A 15,009-nucleotide genomic window follows, 5' to 3' on the forward strand; every position below is an offset into this window, starting at 1 on the left:
TTGTGATTTTAATTTTCCACATTTTTAACTCACTGATTGTCCGTTAGCATCGTAGGCTTGTTTGTGTTCCAGGGTTAGGGTCATACACAGGAAAACCAAGATAAGAAAACTGGTGAAAATAACAAAGTATATGGTTAACAAACTAATGTAGCATTACTAGGGTTATTGATTATGTATTGATTATATTATATGCTCAACTATTTTTACCAGCTAACAACAGGTTAATTCAATATATACTGTGAATGCATGCAAACATAAAGCTAAGCTCAGCAGTGTACAAACAAATCGCAGGAGTGCTAGCTGTTTAATCAAAAACAAAATTCACAGCAACTACACTAAACCCTAAACCCCATTTGTCCTTTCAGCTGTAGAAAACTCTAGACTCAGCATTAGCCATGTCAATAAGCTAATGGCACTAATCAATAGCAAAGATCTGGGTGTGATCTTCATTACAGAAACAACTGCTGATACAAACGACATTCTCAATGTATTGACGTATGGCCAGGTCACGCCATGATCCATGTGATCGACATCTACGTCTCTTTTCATCTTCTAGTGTGTGGCTTAAGGCTAGTTCTTCATCTCACACTTAGAGATAATGCTTCAGATACCGGGGAAGTGAAAAGGTGCTCAGCTTAGCATTACACCGGTTTAAATCACACGATATAGACAACAGTTATTCTAATGTTGTGTTCTAATGTATAATGAAGTTTTTTAATGAGGTAACTGTAACTTTACCTCAGCAAAAATGAGATTATTACTCAGATAATCAGTTAGTATTAAACATAATACCGTAGGGGGAAAGAAATAAATTAAATTACCTCAGTATCGAATCACATTCAGTGATTCATAAAGTGAAAGAAATCTGTCTAACATTGTTTTAGTAGCAAGCTAAGCATAGTAGTTTAAACTAGCATAAAATCACTAGTAACTTTATATCATGAAACAATGTTGAGATGTTAATGCAGGAACCTTCTGTGTCCGGGTTAGCAGTTTTAGCATGGTTAACTTTTCTGAAAATGAGTTAGAAATTATTTCTTATGTGTGATTTTGCATTTTTTTGATCTGAGCCTCGAGCAAATGCTAGCTATCCTAGCGTCCCTTTCATAAGCGTTACTTGAGTGCTAAATATGGAGGATGGGGTGGTTTTAGCAAGATAGCGCAATTTTTCCTGGTGATTTCTGTGTGATATTCTCTTTATTTATTTATTTCTCTTAGTTTGAGCTTGTCAAGCTTCAGATAAATAAGCTAAGCAGAGTCCTGAAAAACCTGAGGCACCGCAGAAGCGATTCGCATCTCAGGCGTGAAACGGTAAAACAATAATTATCAAAGGGAAGCTGAATTGATGGAGCCCATTAAATGCAACAGAAACTCTCCCGAGGCTTTGCTACACAAACGGCCGCAGTCGATAGCAAGATTCCCCTGGTAGCATCATGCGCAGGCCGAGTTTAGAGAGACATCAATCTGACGTGTCAGTTTCCAGCTAATGAAGCTTCACTAGATCGATATGCACGACCCGTTTTCTTTAAAAAGATAATAATGTTGTGTTTTTCCTCATACTCTTTCTGACTCATGTCTCCGGCTGCTTACTGGAGAAAGAAAAACCCCAACAAAAACAAGTTTTTTTTTTTTTTTTGCTGTTCTGTCTCTAATGTTTCCCTCTAATTTTGAAAAAAAAAATTCAAAATCATTTTATTTTATCAAAATGTTTATAAAATGAAATTGAAACATTTATAAGGATAATATTTTGGATGGACTCCGTCCAGGGTGTATCCTGCCTCGATGCCCGATGACACCTGAGATAGGCAAAAGGCTCCCCATGACCCGAGAAGTTCGGATAAGCGGTAGAAAATGAATGAATGAATGAATGAATGAATGAATGAATGAATGAATGAATGAATGAATGAATGAATTTTTTTTTTTATTTATAAAATTATTTTTGTGTCACTGTACTGATTTTCATGGTTCATCAAATTATGTTTTACGAGAATTAAAAAAAAAAAAACATTCTACATTAAATTTGAAACAATTGGGGCAATTTTATTTTTAGAAAATATATAGACCATCTTAAAACCCCAACTCAACTCAAAATGTGTATAAAATTAAATCATCAAATATCATAAAATATATATTGTTTTTTTGCTGTCCTGTTTCTTATTATTCACTACCTGTCATATATATAGATTTTGAAAATATTCAAATATATTTATTCAGAAAATAAAAAAATATAAATAAAACCCATTCTAAACTATACTATACTTTAAAATGTCTATAAAATTAAATATAAATATTTTAAGGAATAATTTATAGGGATCTTATTTGTCACTGTTCCTGTTATATTTCTACACATTTTTAAATATCTAAAAAATACAAATTATTTATTACAAAATGTAGAAATGTTTAACTAAAGTTAAATATACACATACTTAAAAATTCACATACATTTGAAACATTTCAAAAAGTACAGATGCTGCTCGAAATCAAAATGTAATAAACACATGAATAATATATTTACTTTCATTATCTGTGCAGCGGATGAGAGTAATTTTTCCTCTGTATTCCCAATTTTTCCACCTTACATTACGCATCACACGTAAGAGCTAGTGAAACCCGTTTTTCCTAATGCAGATGTAAATTCAGTAAATCATGCATTAAGCTGCTGTGCTGTGAAGAAATCAATAACAAATTAGCATTGTGTAGCAAAAATTGTGTAGTGTAGTGGTTTCACTGCATTATGGGCACAATAATACTGTTTAAAAAGTTGTGTTATTATTATTATTATTATTATTATTATTATTATTATTATTATTATTATTATTATTATTATTATTATACACAATATCATTGTTGATGCTTAGAATAAAATTTATGTTAAAAATATATGTACACAACTAATCAATTTTTATCTACATATAAAAAACATTTTGTAAATTTAAAAAAATGATTTACTGCATAATTTTATTTAATGTTAAAAAAATGATAAAAATTTAGCCAACTATAAAAATAATTTTAATAATGATAATAATACAAATAATTTTTTTATTATTATTATTATTATTATTATTATTATTATTATTATTATTATTATTATTATTCATTAAAATGTTGTCACTTAATATAAGTGCAGATTTTAATAACTTCATTTATATTCATGGCATAATTTCATATTCACCTACAGCATTATAGTGTGTGTGTGTGTGTGTGTGTGTGTGTGTGTGTGTGTGTGTGTGTGTGTGTGTGTGTGTGTGTGTGTGTGTGTGCACTCATTTCCTGTTGATCTGATTACACATGTGAGCTTGACACAATGGTGCAGATAAAATAAAAGGAGCAGACAGACAGCAGCCAGTGGGAAATGAAGTTGTATTACCATATCACAATATTGTGTAACTGGAATAATCACATACTCCTGTCACTTTAAATACTTTATTTAAAAACAGCTATTTATTCAGATTCAGTGACAGCTTCTTTTAACACGTCACCTGAACATTTCCTGCCTAACTACATTCCTGCGACATGCCTGAAAGACCAAACGATTTAAATTCAATTTTAATTTCATCAAACAATGTTGGGAGGGAGAGAAAACTATTAGTTATTATTTTTAGTTAATTAGTTATTTTTACTTTAATATAGTAATATAGTATATATATATATATATATATATATATATATATATATATATATATATATATATATATATATATATATATATATTATCTTATAGTAGTAGTTCTAACAGTTATAGAAATAAATTGTCACCATTAGAAGTAAAATAGTTGGTGAAAGTAATACTAAACATCAACACAATATTAATAGCAGTGCAAATAGCATTCTAATTTGTGTTAGTCTTAGAGTATCACCGGTCGTATCATAATTAGTAATATAATTAGCAATTATATAGAATTAATTATAATTAGTAACATTTGTATTAGCACAAGTATGTGGATTAATGCCAGAGTTCGAGTTAGCGATAAAGCAATAATAACAGTATTCCTAGCAGTAGTAGAACACTAATACAAATTATTAATAGCAGCAATAGAAGTAGAAGGAGGATTATTATTACTATTATTAGTAGTAGTAGGTGGAGGAGAAGGGAGACAGGGAGTAATGGTAGTAAGGAGTAGAGATAGCAGTAGGAGCAGTACTAGAAGTTTTTTATAGCATCAATAACAGGAGTAGAAGTGGTAGCAGCAGTAGTTTTATTAACTGAAACAGCAGCAGTAGTAGTAGTATTAATAATAGGGGTAGCAGAGGTAGCAGCTTGTTTATTAGTAGCAGCAATAAAGATAGTAGTGGTAGTATTAATAGCAGCAGAAACAATAATATTGATATTATCAGCAGTTGTGATATTAATAGTAGTGATAGCAGTAGCAGTACTAATAGTAGCAGCAGCAAGATAATTAATACTGTAGCAGCAGCAGTAGTATTAGTATTAATAGTAGGATTAATGTTTAGAGTAGTATTAATAATAAGAGTAGCAGTTCTAGAAGTATTAATATAAGCAGCAGAACTAGTAGCAGTATTCATACTAGCATTAGCAGTAGTATTAAGAGAAGCAGTAGTAGTAGGGACAGTAGTAGTTGCAGCATTAATAGCAATACTAGTATTAGCATTATTAGTAGCAGTATTAACAGTATTAACAATAACAACAGCATTGGTAGTATTAATAGCTTTAGCAGTGCTATTAACACTAGCTGTAGTAGTAGTATTAATAGTAATAGCAACCATAGTGTTAATACTAGCTGTAGTAGTAATATTAATAGTAGCAGAAACAGTAGTATTAATACTAGCTGTAGTAATAGTACTAATAGTAGCAGCAACGGTAGTATTAATACTAGCTGTAGTAATAGTACTAATAGTAGCAGCAACAGTAGTATTAATACTAGCTGTTAGCAGTAATAATTGTAGCAACAACAGTAGTATTAATACTAGCCATAGCAGTAGTAGTATTTAATGTAGCGTTAATAGTAGCTGTAGCAGTATTAATGGTAGCTTTAGCAGGAACAGTGTTAATAGTAGCAGTAAATGTAGTAATACTAGCTGTAGATGTTGTAGTAGTAATTGTAAAAGCAACAGTAGTATTTATATTACCTGTAGTAGAAGTACTAATAGTAGCATAAAAATTAGTATTAATACTAGCTGTTAGCAATAGTAATTGTAACAGCAACAGTAGTATAAATACTAGCTCTAGTAACAGTAGCAGTAAACGTAGTATTGATACTAGCTGTTAGCAGTATTTACAGTAGCAGTAACACTAGTATTAATAATAGCAGTAACAGTAGTATTAATAGTAGTATTAAAAGTAGTAGTATTACTAGCTGTTAGCGGTATTTACAGTAGCAGTAACAGTAGTATTAATGCTAGCTTTAGAAGTAGCAGTATCAATAGTATTAATTGTAGCTGTATTAGTAGTAATTGTAACAGCAACAGTAGTATTAATATTAGCTGTAGTAGCAGTATTAATAGAAAAAGAAGCAGCAGTATTAATAATAGTAGCAGCAGCAGCAGTATTAATATTAGGAGTATTATTATACCAGGCTGTTAACACCGTTGTGCTCAGGTGTGTGTTGTAATCGTATTCTGCCTCAGTGTCTTTGTATAAAACAGACTGTGACTCCAATAAGCTTCTGTTCCTCCAGCTCTGAGTTAGTGAATCTGTGAATGATCCTCTCCACCATTTCACCACTCCATCAGTCTATCACACAGAAGAAAGGAGAAGCTCTTTGTTGTGGCGCTGCTGTGGCCCCGAGGCGGAAGTAATGAAATCTACCCAAATACAGAGAGGGGGACGTGAAAGGAAAGAGGGACAACAGCAATAAGGAGACAATGGAGCACAACGGCTAACGTTTACACACATGAGGGATAGACTTACCCTCTAGACTGAAAGAGCACTACCACCACTACCTCTATTATTATTATTATTATTATTATTATTATTATTATTATTATTATTATTATTATTATTATTATGGGCTGGTGGGAAGTTCTGAAGGTTTTTTGGCTTCTGAAGTCAATTTAATACATTTCATTACAACTCATAAATAACCTTTTACTGTGTGTGTGTGTGTCTGTGTGTCTCTGTGTGTGATTTATTTCAGGAATCTTTTTTTTTCTTTTGTCCCAAATTCAAAGTCAAACTCATACAGTATCGTCCTAGTTTGGGTTTCACAGGTTACTAAACCCCCACCCCCCCTAAATGTAACTTGGAGTACCAACTAATTTTAATAAATTTTAATAAATAAATATATTTTTTTTTTCCCAAAAAAAGGGAGAAATGAGATTTTCCAAATAAATAAATAAATAAATAAATAAATAAATAAATATAATTACCTTATAAACCTTAATTTACAGTAACATCTTTATCAGATTATTATATTATCAATATTATATTGATATCCATTTTAGAGCTGTCACTTTTTAATCGATAGTTGAACATCATGATGTGAACAAATCATATACAAACTATACTTTGGCCTTATGAATATTAATGTGCAGCCTAATTGCACTTGACATGTTTTCATTTTGTTGTTTAGCCTCTGATCCAGCAGTGGGCGCACTATAAGTTTTAAATGCACTCTTGACGCATCAGTAAATTAAGCTACTGTAAGAATACAAAAATAGAAGATAACCGGAAACGGTGGCACTTTACAACCCAAATAAGCTAAAAAAAATCAGCATGGCTGAAAAGTTACAGTCAAATAAAAGACCGTTTGTCAACCTGGTAAAAAAAAATGTTTGACTCATTTTACATTTATTTAATAGATTTTTCTTTATTAATTTAGAATATTTAATTTCATAAAGTGTTATATTTCATACTTTTATTTCACTAAAATGGTAAAAAAAAAAATATATATAATATATATATATATATTTGTAGCAAACACTTTTGGTAGAATTTTAAAAAATCTAAATACATATTAAAAATGTACAAAGGAGATGCTAAAAATTGATTTTGAAATTAAATTTCTCGGGGAAAAAAGTAAAAAAAAATCAACTGAAGTGATTTATTATGTGATTAGATTACTAAACATTAGCAGGGAACACTTTCACCTTACATTTAGTCTTAGTCTTTTTTTAATACTTTAGAAAAAATATATATATATTTGTTAAATATTTTTGAATGTCTAAAAGTTTTTTTGCCCCAATTACTGTTGTTTCATTACACCAGTTTATTATCCACCCCAATGAGAACTGGGTATAAAGAATCTGAGTGGCCAAAGGGGGTAGAAAAAAGATTTCCTGGGTAAATTTCCCAGCTCAGCTTGGGCTCCAGGTTCATGGCCACAGATTTCACCTCACCGTTAGTCTCTGTCACTGCTTTTCCTCCAGCATTGGTACCCGAGACCTCCTTGAGTTCAAAGTAAAGGACACACTGATATAGTTACTCTTACAAGGGTTTGGTTCTTTGTGTAAAGTGTTCCAAGTAAAACAAATTTAGATAGCTAAGAGGCATTTATCATCCAAGAAACCCGCAAAGAACTCTCGAAGAACCGTTGTGTTTATTAAATGAGGAGGTGCGAGTTAAACCTCCACGTTAATGCAAGTTTATTTTTTCCTTCATATTTGATGCACTATTGGAGAAAGGAATGTTTTTAAATGGAATGTTGGAATGTTTCCACCAGATCAACATTTTATCTGAATAAAATGACCCCCAGAACACCAATAATCCAAAGATCAATTATCTTGAAGATCCACTGAAAAAAAAATGATTGGGTTCTCAGAAGGTTCCTAGGATAAATAAGCGTTCTTAAACTCCAGCTCCAGCTTATTAACATGTTACCTAAAGTGATGGAGAGTTGAGAATCCAAGAAGAATTTTATTCACCGCACTTGATTATCCAAAGAACTCTTGAAGAAAACTTATTTGTAACTAAAATTCTGATTTATTGTGCATTTTTTTAAAAAAAAAGAGAAATTAAAGTTTGTATTTTTTTAAGACATGAACCATTGTGGCTTGTGTAGCAGCCAATGGTAACACTTTAGTTTAAATCCTGATTACAGTACGTAAAGTTCATGGGAAATAGGAAAAAAATACCTTATTGTTAGTGTTTTTATCCTTGTTTGGTTACGCTCTTGTCTGATTAGTGAGCTAACTTTTTTTTTCCATTGTAAGCTGTTTTCATGCATCGCCTTCAAAATTTGCATCACCACTTCAAATCATTAATTTGATCTAATTTAGAGCTATAAACGTCTCAGTAAGGCTCATCGCAAAACAGGCCAACTAAACCAGTGTTTCTGGGTCAGAAAATCCAGTGTAAGAGTCTTGACGATCTTTAAACGCTTTGAATTTCATGGTTCAGTTTTTAATCTGAGTGAAAAACGTTTTGATTTTCACACAAAATCCCTGCATTTTTATTCTTAACTTTATCTTTATATATATATATATATATATATATATATATATATATATATATATATATATATATATATACTTAAAAAATTTTTTGAAATGTTTTCTTTTTTCCCCTTTTTTCTGCATGCTATCAATTCTCTTCTACTTTAACATTTAAAATACAAGTTACAAATAAAATACAAATTAATGACTTTTATAACCTGCCTTACACTATCTCTGTGTGTCTGTGTGTGTGTGTGTGTGTGTGTGTGTGTGTGTGTGTGTGTGTGTGTGTGTGTGTGTGTGTGTGTGTGTGTGTTGTAAATACCTCATTAATCTGAGTCTGTTTCAGATCAATATTACAGTTAACTGCGTTTCATGTCACGCTAAAACTCAATTTTCTACTATATTTGATTTACAGCTTATTACTTCCTGTCTCGGCTATTTGCATTTCCATCACACACACACACACACACACACACACACACACACACACACACACACACACACACACACACACACACACAGCCCTATCATATTCTAATAATTGACAGTGTCACATTTAAACAGATCACTGCTATGAATGTTCTGTGTTTAATAATAAACTCTATCCATCTCGTGTTTATGCAGATGTTCCCCAAACTGAGGCGTTAAATCTGAAATCCAATTTGCTTGTTATGAAACATGTGTACAGTGTGCGTGTGTGTGCATGTGTGTGTGTGTGTGTGTGTGTGTGAGTGATTTGCATAAAACTCTGCGAAAACGTTAATAAAGTGGATAACGACAGAGATAACGTCCACAATAAAAATACTAAAAATAAATAAACTAAAAATTATGATAGATTATGCTAAAGAAAAAATACTAAAAGTTGTGCTATGAGGCTAATATTGCTAAAAAGACAAGAAGCCATACTGCTACCAGTTTAACATCATGCAAATTCATATATTGACATTTTTTATGTTAATGCTGTTTTTTTGTTTGTTTGTTGGTTTTTTTTGTAAAAGTTTTTTAATTTAAGCTCCGCCCACAAACTCTTTAAGCAACGCCTCCTGCCTGAGTGTGATTCAGGTGCAGGGAGTAGCATGGTGTCCTGCTGTAGCTATTCCTGCTTACATGTCATCCCTGAAATGAAAAAAAAAATTAAAAATTAAGCAGTTGAAATAAAAAAAAAATCTCACAAAAAATCTCACGACAATACAGAATAAACACAGTGTACATGTCAATTAATTGATCGGTTAAGGTTCCCAAGATTAAGGCAGTAAGCTTAATTTAAGAGAAATTTAAATTTCTATTCGAAAAAGAACATGCGGTAATATTCAAATGTATTATTAATGATGTCAAAATATTTCAATGAAAGTTTAAGAAACTGATTTCTGAAAAAAAAGTATTAATTATTAATGTTAAGTTAAGGGGAAAAGGTGGCTTAGTGGTTAGCACGTTCGCCTCACACCTCGGGGTTTGATTCCCGCCTCCACCTTGTGTGTGTGGAGTTTGCATGTTCTCCCCGTGCCTCGGGGGTTTCCTCAGGGTACTCCGGTTTCCTCCCCCGGTCCAAAGACATGCATGGTAGGTTGATTGGCATCTCTGGAAAATTGTCCATAGTGTGTGAGTGTGTGAGTGAATGAGTGTGTGTGTGTGCCCTGTGATGGGTTGGCACTCCATCCATTGTGTATCCTGCCTCGATGCCCGATGACACCTGAGATGCTAAAATGCTGAGATGCTCCCCGTGACCCGAGAAGTTCGGATAAGCGGTAGAAAATTAGTGAGTGAATGTTAAGTTACAAATTTGTATTTATTTGTGAAATTTGTTTAAACATTTTCTAAGTAATGTTCTTTTACCTATTCTTTCTTGCTTTTTTCTTTCTTTGTATTATTTTAAGTTTACTTTTTTCTTATTTTGTAATTTAAAAAAATCACTGAAAGATTAAATAACAGCATTACATGTTTTTCATAAAACATGATAGCAATGAAAACGTTTAAATAATTGAAAGATTTTCTTTCTTTCTTTCTTTTTTTTTTAAATATATGACAATATTGCTATCACTCAGAGAGGAAAAAATACAAATGATGATGAATACTTTTCTTGCTAAAGGACTTTTAGGAGTGAGTCACATCAACAGAGATATATTTTAAAGAAAAAATTAATAATTATGTAGATTTTTTTAATATAATATTTTTAATACAACATTTCTTCTTTGAACATAAAACTTTTATAGATGAAGTAAAAACTTTGATCAGTCTTTTGTAAGTAATTGGCCTATTAGAAATAAATAAGTAAAATAATAGGTAAGAAAATGTAAAGAAATATCAGCTTTATAATCCATCATTGTGTTTATTTGTAAAAAAAAATGTTTTAATTAATAACAGGAGTAATTAAATGGTTTAATTTGTACTGAGCTTTAAAAGACATTTCAAGACTTTTTCGGATTTAAAAAAAATCAGTTGAATTCAACTGAACATCATTTTTTTATTTTAATCTTTCTTTCTTTTACTTCTTCGGTAGCTTCAGGGGTTTTTCCTCTCTTTCATCCATTCATCCTTCTTCTTTTCTTTAACATTTTGTGATTTAGATTCCTTCGTTGTTGGTTTTTTCTTCTGTCACTTTTTCCACCACGAATAAAATAATAATAATAAAACAGTGAGTGATGATGTCATCATTCTTTAAATGACATTCAGAGGGCTAATGCAGAAACTTTTTTAATGACAGACAGGAGTGACACGTCACTGAGGGGTGCATCATAGAGGGGGTTAAGATGGAAAGAAGGGAGAGAGAGAGAGAGAGAGAGAGAGAGAGAGAGAGAGAGAGAGAGAGAGAGAGAGAGAGAGAGAGAGTTTGTGTTTTAGGGCTGGAGCACATCGATGTCACTGAGCAAAACTGGTGTCATTATAAAAGAAAGAGAGAAAAGAGAGGCAGAGAGAGGAGTGGAGGAGCAGAGGAGTGGAAGAGTGACCCCTCCTTCTTTCTATCCTGCAGGAAACGAGGGCACATGATGGAGTGTCTTTAGCTCTGTTGCGTTACTGTTTCATCATCATCTCCCTGGAGGCCCGCTGCAGAAGAAACACATCAGTTGTCATTATGACAGTGTAAAAATGGCGCCGTCATATTTCAGCATCACACACACACACATACACCTCTTTTCTTCCCAGAAATGATAAATTACACTCTCCCTCTAAGTCTCTCTCTCTCTCTCGTTCAAACTGCTGCTCTGTAATTAAACCCTTTTTTGCTCCTCGTGCTTCATTCTTTAACCAACAATCAGCGAAAGCGTAAAATTCGGTTTATAAACATTCGGTTCAAATCCGTCTGCGCTTCATCCCAGTGTGAACACAACAGTCACAAAATCCACAGACTCTATTCGCTCCGGGCTCCTCGTCTGTGTGTGCGTGTGTGTGTAAGAACAGGTGGAGGTGGAAATAAGAGACAGAGGAAATGGGAGCAGACGCTAACGTTCACATCGTAGCTTCAGATTTATAAAGACGCTTTGACAGCTGGCCGGCACGGCTCGTTAGCGCTCATTAATGTCAATTAGCTTCATTATTCTAATGAGATGGATGGAGCAGTGTCAGGTGGTCAAGTGTGTGTGTTTGTGAGATGGATATCGGGCATCAAGACACCTGGAATTTTGGTTGTCATGCAACAAAATACCTGCTAAAAAAATCACAATAACAAGCAAAACCGCTAGTAGCTAAATAATCTAATGATGGCTGTAAAACTCCTAAAAAGCTCAAAGGCCAATAGCTAACAGCATTTTTTGTGCTCTGTCCAGCATTTAGTCATTTAGTCCATGAAGAACTTAGTGCTAATTATTGATTATCTGATTAGCAAGTAGCTAGCTAACTAGTTTTGTGCCTTTTTATTTTACATTTCAGGCATTTAGCAGACGCACTTATCCAGAGTGACTTACATTTTATACAACTGAGCAATTGAGGCCCAGCAGTGGCAGCCTGGTGAATGTGGGAATTGAACTCACAACCTTCCAATTGGTAGTCCAGCAACTTCATGACTAGGCTAAAACAAACTTCAGCATAACCTTGAACATGCCTGCTGGACGTGAAAATTGAACTCACAACCTTCCGATTGGTGGTCCAGCAACTTAACCACTAGGCTAAGGCTACCACATCCCTCAGCCTACCTTTTTATGCTTCATCTTTTGCTAACCACCAAACAAGATCAGTAGCTTTTTGTGGTTTGTGTCTTCATGTCATGCTAATAGCTTATTACAGTACCTAGCAAGCTAGAAGCTAGTTTTCCATCACCTGTCAGTCACCCGCAGGAATAAGTTCATCACTGTCACAGACTCACCTATACACATATCAGTTACTTGTTAACAGAATATTTCTTTACTTCTGATTAAATCATTAACAAGGTGCCTAGCGCTAGTGCTTTAATGTCTAAAAAATACGTTTTAGACACTTAATAAAAGTTTGTTTTCATATAAAAAAATTAACATTATTATTAATATCATTATTATTAGGCTTCAGTAAAACAGATAGTCAGCATTTGCTAACTGGGAGAACGAAGACACGACAGTGAACACGCTATGCTAACGCACCAAGCGCAGGCTAACACAGGTGGTTTTCACCTCAGGAAGACCTGCTTGATGGAACACGGCAGCTTTTTACCTCAGGAAGACCTGCTTGATGGAACACGGCAGCTTTTTACCTCAGGAAGACCTGCTTGATGGAACACGGCAGCTTTTTATCTCAGGAAGACCTGCTTGATGGAACAAGGCAGCTTTTTCTCCAAGAAGGTCATCCGACTCGCCTCGTCTTAGATAATACTAACTATCAGAGGCACTAATTGATGGAGCACCTCAGGCTGGAATTGATTGGCTCGGTCGTTATGGCCTGTGGATTCAATAAACACTTGAAATTAATAATGATTTCAGGTAAGAAGGTGTCACTAATGAACACACAGCTAAGCTTGAGCACTACACAGCCGATCGTGTGCAGTTTCTTTAGCTACCTGATTCTAAGTCAATCCTAATTCAGCACTAATGATGTTCATTTAGCTGCTCATGCTAATACTAAATCATGAGGAAGAGAAGCACACAGATATCGACTTCGTTGTTAGCAGCATTATCATTTTTGTACAACCTCAACACTCCCGATGTTAGGCTTTAACATGTTAGCATTCTTACTAAAACATCTGGAAGAAACATCAGCTTTTAAAACCCATAATACACTGCTAACTGTAAATTAACATTTAAAAATGCATGGGTTTATAAAATCAGCGATGATGAAAAATTATTTGCTTTGTCCTCATTTGATGCTAGCCAATAGTCAGCAGGATAATAGCTAGCCTAGCTCATTTTTGGACTCTCTGTAATCTCTAGGGAATAGGGAATAAAACTTGTCTTGCTCACTTAGCAAGAACACTAGTAGCTAGTTTAACAATTTAGTGTGTGTGTAAGGATTTTACAGCTATAATTACCCAGCATGCTAGTAGCTACTTTAGCATATTTGTGTCCTTCATGAATTTCACACTGGCTATAAACAGTTGAGTAGCTATAAGGTAGCTGTAGTATCTAGCTTAGCATCTTTTGTGTTCTTTCTTGTCAAGCTATAGGTGTGTGTCCTGAAAGCTTTATTGTTATTTCTCTGATTAGCTAACAGGCTAGTAACTAGTTTTGTGCTCATGCTTTAGCAAAGTGTCCTGATTTAATGCCAACCATTAACCAATTGTCTGGTTAGCTACAGTACATGCTAGATCCACATGCTAGAAACCATCTCTGTATCCCTCTTTCTGTGTCCAAACTTTATGCTAACATCAATTAGCTGATTAGCAGTCTAGCAGCAACTTTATGCTATTTTAGCTATTTTGCATATGCTTTAGGCTTTCATCCTAACCATTAATTAGCTGTTTGGAGGCTACTTGGTTGATTAGCAGTGTTTGTGTGCTTAAACACTAGCTGCTAATCTTTAATAGTAACCATGGATATAGTAGCGTATCATTAGTATAGCGAAGCTACGTTTTTTTTTTTTTCCCAGCGTCGTTTCCTGAAGCCACCCAGGAACTCTGAGTGTTTCTGTGTCACTCAGCACGTGGTGAGGAATTTAAGTACGGATCGTCAGTGTGTGTGAACAGCGTCTGTCCTCCACTGGATCCCAACACACACACACCAATCCGTCAGCTCGTCCTCTTGCCCGCAGATAAGAGACAAATTCCAGGGCTGAGATAAGCGACACTGCCAAACGCTGTAATGCAGAGGAAGAGCTTTTCACCACATTCTCTTTCTTCTTATACACACACAAACACACACACAGTTGTTTAATTGCCAAATAATAAAATAAATCCCCTAATTCTTTTTTCCATTTTTATTGCTCAATTCATACTGCTCAATTTTGTACTATTAATAATCATTTTCATTCTTTTATCTCTCGTTTTATTTCTACTGATTAAAATGGCAAGTACCATTATTCTGTATTCTTTATTTCCAATTAATAATTCAAGCTTAATTTTTAATTATTTATTATAGATTCATATTGAATTGTTTTATATAGTATAGATTTATTTAGCAGTGTGTTTTGCAAATCCAATTTTTCTGAACTTTATTTTATTTTGCATTTTATTTATTAGTTTATTTATAGTATGACTCATTTTAGTGAAACGTAATTTCATTTTAATTCCTATTAATAATAATAATTGTAATAAAACATTTATTTATTTATTTATTTATT

At 33.4% G+C, this 15,009-nt stretch overlaps 1 long non-coding RNA gene across 1 annotated transcript; it reads right to left on the bottom strand.

Moving 5' to 3' along the window:
• Positions 1-10,640: 10,640 nt before the first annotated feature.
• LOC113644737 lies at positions 10,641-14,011 on the bottom strand. The gene is made up of 2 exons (XR_003441060.2): positions 12,912-14,011; positions 10,641-11,376 (listed from the first exon to the last, which is right to left on the bottom strand). It is a non-coding gene; the product is annotated as an uncharacterized LOC113644737 (long non-coding RNA).
• Between the last annotated feature and the right edge of the window lie 998 nt (positions 14,012-15,009).

The sequence above is a fragment of the Tachysurus fulvidraco genome, chromosome 3 (genome assembly GCF_022655615.1).
Source record: "Tachysurus fulvidraco isolate hzauxx_2018 chromosome 3, HZAU_PFXX_2.0, whole genome shotgun sequence".
Taxonomy (NCBI): domain Eukaryota; kingdom Metazoa; phylum Chordata; class Actinopteri; order Siluriformes; family Bagridae; genus Tachysurus; species Tachysurus fulvidraco.